Source organism: Erythrolamprus reginae, chromosome 8, assembly GCF_031021105.1.
Source record: "Erythrolamprus reginae isolate rEryReg1 chromosome 8, rEryReg1.hap1, whole genome shotgun sequence".
Lineage (NCBI taxonomy): Eukaryota > Metazoa > Chordata > Lepidosauria > Squamata > Dipsadidae > Erythrolamprus > Erythrolamprus reginae.
In genome coordinates, this window is record NC_091957.1 from 1,622,712 (window position 1) to 1,629,666 (window position 6,955).

The following is a 6,955-nucleotide window of genomic DNA, read 5'->3' on the forward strand; positions in this document are numbered from 1 at the left end:
GTGTGTATCCACCCTAAGATAATAGTATAAGGGCAGACTAGATGGACCAGGAGGTCTTTTCCTGCCATCAATCTTCTGTGTTTCTATCAATGAGGGTTTATTGTGGTATTGTGCAGAAAGGTTTGGCAGGGTGCTAAGCCAGAGTTTGCTGAAATGGTTGCTTCTAAAAGCATAGAAGAGGATATTTGTAGCATAATAGGGAGTCTTTGGTGCTCTCCAAGCTTGGTGGCTTTCTTGCAGACTTCTCATTACCAAACTAGGTGGCATCATCAGGGCACAGGACATGTCAATATCATCTGCAGTTTTTCCCCTGGGAGAAACTTTTCCCCTGGGAGTTTTCAGAGTAGCGTAGCTGCATTCAGACAACCTATTAATGCCAAAGTTGGTAATCTGGCTGTATTTTGAGATGGAAGTTTCCTTTCCACCTAATCAGGGTGCTTAATTTAATTTAATTTAAATTAAATTAAGTTACTTTAATTTCATTTATTTGTATTCTGTGCTGCCCAATCCCATGGGACTCATAAAGGAGCAGGAATAAGCAGCCTTAACTTAAACTTTCTCCCCAATAAAGGATTTGGAAATTTCAAGCTTCACAATGCAATTTCCATGAGCCCCACCCCATTCACACAATTGGCCAAACCAGGTTGCTGCCTGTTGAGCTTGTCTGGCTGAACTGTTGTTGTTTACATGGATTTGGGGTATAGCTCCCTATACTGGTTTTTTTTGCAGTGCATGGAGCTGTATTGCCCAGGTCAAAATCCCCTTTTGCAGACCGAGTGGAAAGGGAGTAATTTCACAAGGAGGTTGGATGAGGAAACAGCCCAAAGCCACTTCCTCTCTGCAGGTGCTCCTGGCAAAACCCCCTTCCGAGTTATGGGAAGCAACGTGTCGAAATACAGAAAGGGAGAATCAGGGAGAAAAAATGCACAATGCCATTTTTATTTCTGGCAATCGGATTCTTCTTTCTTGTTCTGGCATGTCCTCCCACTCCTGAAAGCAGTGTCCCAAAATGCCAAAACAATTGTTGGCACGGTTGTCTGAAATCCCACACAAGGACACACCTTTGCCTGGCATGCTAAGCTTCTTCGCTGTCTCTCGTTTTGGAGGTTCGGCTGCAGGCCACAAGTTTCCTCCTTGTTCAATGTCGGGAGGGGGAGTTTGCCTAGACCTGGCGGGTCCCTTGTAAAACTTCTGAACTTCAGCTCCCAGAATTCCCCAGGCAGCCTGGCTGGGGGATTCTGGGAGTTGAAGTCCACAAGTCTTAAAGTCACCAAGGTTGAACACCTTTGGTCTAGACGATTTGTGAATTGAGACCGGGAGAATCCATATAATGAGGATTCATTTCCATTAAAATCTCTAAGCCCACTCATAATTCCTGTTCTCAGCCCACTATAAACCTAGCAGGAAAATTGAATTGAATTGGATTTATTGGATTTATAAGCGGCCCAACTCCTTGTGGACTCTGGGTGGCATACAATAATAATAATAATAATAATAATAATAATAATAATAATAATAATAATGAGGAGGAGAAGAGGAAGAGGAAGAAGAAGAAGAAGAAAGAGGAGGAGGAGGAGGAGGAAAAGAGAAGGGGAAAAGAGAAGGAGGAGGAGGAGGAAGAAAAGAAAGAAAAGGGGAAAGGAGGAGGAAGAGGAGGAGAAGGAGGAAAATACACGGAGGCTTTGTAGATCCTCCACAAGAAGAAGAAGGAGGAGGAGGAGGAGGAAGAAGAAGAAGGAGGAGAAGGAGGAGGAGGAGGAAGGAAGGAGGAGGAGGAGGAGGAGGAGGAGGAAGAAGAAGAAGAAGAAGAAGAAGAAGAAGAAGAAGAAGAAGAAGAAGAAGAAGAAGAAGAAGAAGAAGAAGAAATGAGTCTTCGGAGAGGGGCGGCATACAAATCTAATAAACAATAATAAGAAGAAGAAGAAGAAGAATAGGAATAAAAGAAGAGAAGCACATGCAGAAGCCAAAACGAGGTGGTGCAGCCTATGGCGCCTTGGCGCTAAAACCGATCCAAACTGGGACGGATCCACCAGCAATAACAGGAGCTGAAACTTTCATGGAGACTTATTTGCTGTTGTCAGTGTTCCAATCAGCACTGGAGAAATAAATCAGCGTCCAAACCGCGGCCTTCTTCCAAGCTCCAGTTTATTAACAGAGCCGTGTGGGATACAAACTATAGCCAACCTGATACTAACTTTCCCTACAGTTCTCCACCCAGGGCTAAGGTTCATCCCTCGTCCCCACACCTACAAGTTCGTCACATGGACCACTCCGCTTCTCTCAACGTCCACGATCCTCCCCTGTACTTACTTCCGGCTGATGCAGAACAAAGGATGACCTTGAATCTTCTGGAAAGAATTTGTTTGTGGCTAATATCTTTCCCTTCTCCTGCAACCAACTCTCCCCAATTCCCACGGTATTTTTCTACTTGTGGCAGGCCAAAGTCTCCAACTCAAAACGATGGCATCAGGCCCCTTTTTCCTAGTGGGTTAAACCACTGGATTTATTTATGCAAGACTTCCTTAAGAAGATTAACAAACCATTAGTTTTGTCTCCAAAGGCCACAACAGCTGGGAAGAGGCCTAATGGAAGGGGAGGCTGGAAAGAGCTGGACCCCGAGACTCCGTCTGGCTTGCTTCTCCCTTCCCTTCCCTTCCCACCAGCTGTTCTGGTTCCACTCCAGCTGTTGTAAACAGGAGCCCTGGTAGAGAGAGGAGAAGAAAGCAGGGGCCATGTCAGTGCTGGTTCTCAGGCCCAGGGGCTCCAGCTGGGGAGCTTTGCCTGGGAAGGGTCTCCGCTCAGTGTGCACCGCTGAATTTGAGAGGAAGGGCCTGGATACCCAACCGTGATCAAGGATGGTAACATCGGAGTTACTCCAGGTGTAAAGATCTTTGCTAAGTTTTACAAAGAGAAGAGCAGGAAAGAATTAAAAAATGGACCTGGGGGCTAAAACATACAATGAATGATTGGGGGAACCCTCTGTCTGTCTGTCTGTCTGTCTGTCTGTCTGTCTGTCTGTCTGTCTGTCTGTCTGTCTGTCTGTCTGTCTGTCTATCTATCTATTTATTTATTGGATTTGTATGCCGCCCCTCCCCAAAGACTCGGGGCAGCTAACAGCAATAATAAGACAGCATATAATAATAATCCAATACTAAAAACAATTAAAAACCCATTATAATAAAAACCAAACATACATACAGACATACCATGCATAAAATTGTAAAGGCCTAGGGGGAAAGAGTATCTCAGTTCCCCCATGCCTGGTGGCAGAGGTGGGTTTTAAGTAGCTTATGAAAGGCAAGGAGGGTGGGGGCAATTCTAATCTCTGGGGGGAGTTGGTTCCAGAGGGCCAGGTATGCCACAGAGAAGGCTTTTCCCCTGGGTCCCTGTCTGTCTGTCTGTCTGTCTGTCTGTCTGTCTGTCTGTCATTTATCTATCATCTATCTATCATCTATCTATCTATCTATCTATCTATCTATCTATCTATCTATCTATCTATCTATCTATCTATCATCTACCATCTATTTTGTCACATAACATTTGGTAGTATGCAAATAAATAACACTGTTTATATACATGATATTGGTACTAATAAGAGAGAAACCTAGGACAAGGACGGAAGGCACGCGGGTGTACTTAGGCACACCCCTTACTGACCTCTTAGGAATCAGGAGAGGTCAATGGTGGACAGTCTAAGGGTAAAGTTTTGGGGGTCAGGTGATGATGCTACAGAGTCTGATAGTGAGTTCCAGGCACCAACTACTCGGTTACTGAAGTCGTATTTCCTGCAGTCCACTTCACTGGTCGAGTCTAGTGAAGAGAAGGGACCAGGGGAGACATGATAGCCAGACAAAGAACAATGGATGGAAACTGGTCAAGGAGACATTCAATTTGGAAATAAAGAGAAATTTCCTGACAGTAAGGACAATTAACCAGTGGAACTACTTGCCTCCAGAAGTTGTTACTGCTCTAACATTGGAAGTTTTCAAGGAGAGACTGAAAACAGCCTTTTGACTGATATATAAGATCTCTTGTTGGGCTAGAAGACCTCCAAGGGCATCTGTTATTCTGATCTTATCCTGTACAGAATAATTTTTATCCTGTACAGAATACTGTAATTTAATTTAATTTAATTGATTTATATGCCTTGCTCATGCTGCCCCCCGGTGGTCAAAATAAAAATCCCTAAAAACTGCATTAATGCCACATTTCTTACCTCCCAGAAATCTGATATTTTAATTTAGGGATATAAAACTCCTCTCTGCCTACCATCACCACCCAAAACCATTACATAATATTGAAAATACATCTTTGCAGTCCTGAACAATGGTCCAAGGTAGTGTTTCTTATGAGACACACTGAGGAATGGCTGAGGAATTCTGGGAATTGTCCAAAGAGAAATTTTATTTTTCTCCAGCATAGAATTAAAAAAACCAATACATAGGTACAAACACTAAAACCTTGCTTAAAATAAAACATATAATTTTTTTCTTTTTCTATTGGTCATTCAATGTAGGCTTATTTTCTTCCATTAAAAAAAAAACCTTATAGAACTTATATAATATCAAGTTTAAAAAACATCAGAAAACCACAGTCTTTTTCCCACCTTACACTGAAAAATTACATTACATCAGTATAAACAATATCAAACTCTCTATTATGCCCATCTTAATAGAAACTTTCATTTTTACATTGAGTTAATTAACCCAATATCAGTTTATCCTGTAATTACTATAGATTCTTTATATATCTAAAATAGAAAAAAAATACTTATCATATATCACATAAGCTGTATTAGAAAAATCTATATGTTTGAATTCTGGCTAACAATATTTTAGTTCAATTTTCAAATCTCATCCTTCCCCAAAATAACTAAATATTAGTATTTATTTATCTTTTAACGTTCCATCCAATCATAAGGAATTCTGGGAGTTGAAACCTGAGTTAAGGCATTCCGAGGGCAACCAGGTTAGTGCTCTTGTAAACCTTCTCTAAGCAAATCCAGAAGTCTTAGCCAATGTTGGACTGGAGCCAGTCTGTTGAGAAGATGAAGCCACGAGTCCTTCTTCTTGGAAGATGTCAACAACAATGGACCCCAAAGAATCAGAAGATCCATTGGATGAAGGAGACACCAAGCTCGGTTTTCCGTCAGAGAGACTAGAGAGCTCCAAGGAACTGGATGATGTTGGCTTGTTGGTCACATCCCAGATTTCCACCAAGGGGAAGCAGACAGCTGCTCCCATCATATGAGGCTGGATCCAGCAAGGTGAGAAATGGCTTAACAATAATGGAGGCCCACTGATGTGTTCAAGTTGGTCCATTCAGTTGGCCCAAGGTCTTTGCAATGTGCCTTCAAGACCTGGGAAGATTGGAGAAGCGTTGGAACCCACCATTTAGTCCTTCAAGGCTCCATGGTGGTCTTCTTCTCAGCTTTACTTCATCCAAGAGCCAGAACCCGAATCCACGTCTTGATGGTGGCTTGAGGATTCCGATGAGAGAAAGGTTGGATCTGTTGCATCAAAACAAGGCACAGAAGGGAGGTGGAGTGTCTGTCTGAAACTGGGTCCCATTGATTGAAACCGTGCAGGAAACAACTTCTGTGGGCAGGGGGGAGTTGGAGGAGGAAGAAAATTAAGAGGAGAGGAAGAAGAGAAAAAAAGGAAGAGAAGGATGATGATGAAAAGAATGAGAAGAAAGAAGGGGAAGAGGAGGAGGAGAGGAGGAGGAGGAAAAGAATGAGAAGGAAGAGAGAAAGAACAAGAAGGAAGAAGGGGAAGAGGAGGAGGAGAGGAGGAGGAGAAAAAGAATGAGAAAGGAGAAGAGGAGAAGAGGAGGAGGAGGAAGAAAAGAACAAGAACGAAGAAGGGGAGAAGAGGAGGAGGAGGAAGATGAAAAGAAGAAAAAGAAGAGGAGAAAAGGCAAAAAAAAAGAGGAAGAAGGGGAAATAGTATAAGGGCAGACTAGATGGACCAGGGCTGCTGAACTGAGCTCAACCTCTGCCTATGTTTTTGCTCGACTGGCATGAAATTTTGCCCAAAGATGTCAATCAGTTGGCACCTTCTGAAGCAGCTAGATTTCAGCTTCCAGGATCTTCTGGAATTTCACACCAAGACATTTTGGGGACCTTTGCACCCTTGAAATTGATGAACACCCCCCCCCCCCCCCGCAGATCCTCTCTTACCTGTCCCCCCCAAGGGTGTGGTCCTTCGTTTTTGCACACCATAAAAGCAGAACGCAGCTCATTTGCACACCAGCAATAGACTTTTGCATGGCCTGGCGTATCTAAATAATTGATTTACATCTCGGCTACAGGCAGGACAAGATCTCTTTTCAAAAAGCTACCAGATCATTTTTCCTTCTGACCCAAAAGGTCACCACCTGGCTAATCCCATTCAAATTACATCAATGTTTACTCACGCATATACACGGCTCAAAAAAATCAAGGGAAAAGGAACCCACCTAGATCTGAACGAATGAAATATTCTCATTTAATACTTTGTTCTGTACAACAGCAGGTGAAACTGATGGTCCATCAGTGTTGCTTCCTCAGTGGACAGTTGGATTTCACAGAAGTTTGATTGACTTGGAGTTATAGTGTGTTCGTTTAAGGGTTCCCTTTATTTTTTGGAGCAGTGTACATTTTCCAAAGCCAGCTTCCCTTAACCACTATTATTTATTTAGTGATAGTCCAAAATGATCATGACACCATGGGGGAAAAAATAACCCACGGCGGTGTTTCACACTTACACACTTATGTTCTCAGCATCCACGGGCATCAAATTTCAGAGCCTTGGCAGCTGACTCATATAACCAGCTAAAATAAAGGAAATAGTATAAGGGCAGACTAGATGACCAGGAGGTCTTTTTCTGTCATCAATCTTCTAGGTTTCTATGTTTCTATGAATCAGATATCCCTTTAACTTGGCTTATCCAAAAAGAGATCACATGGCCATGG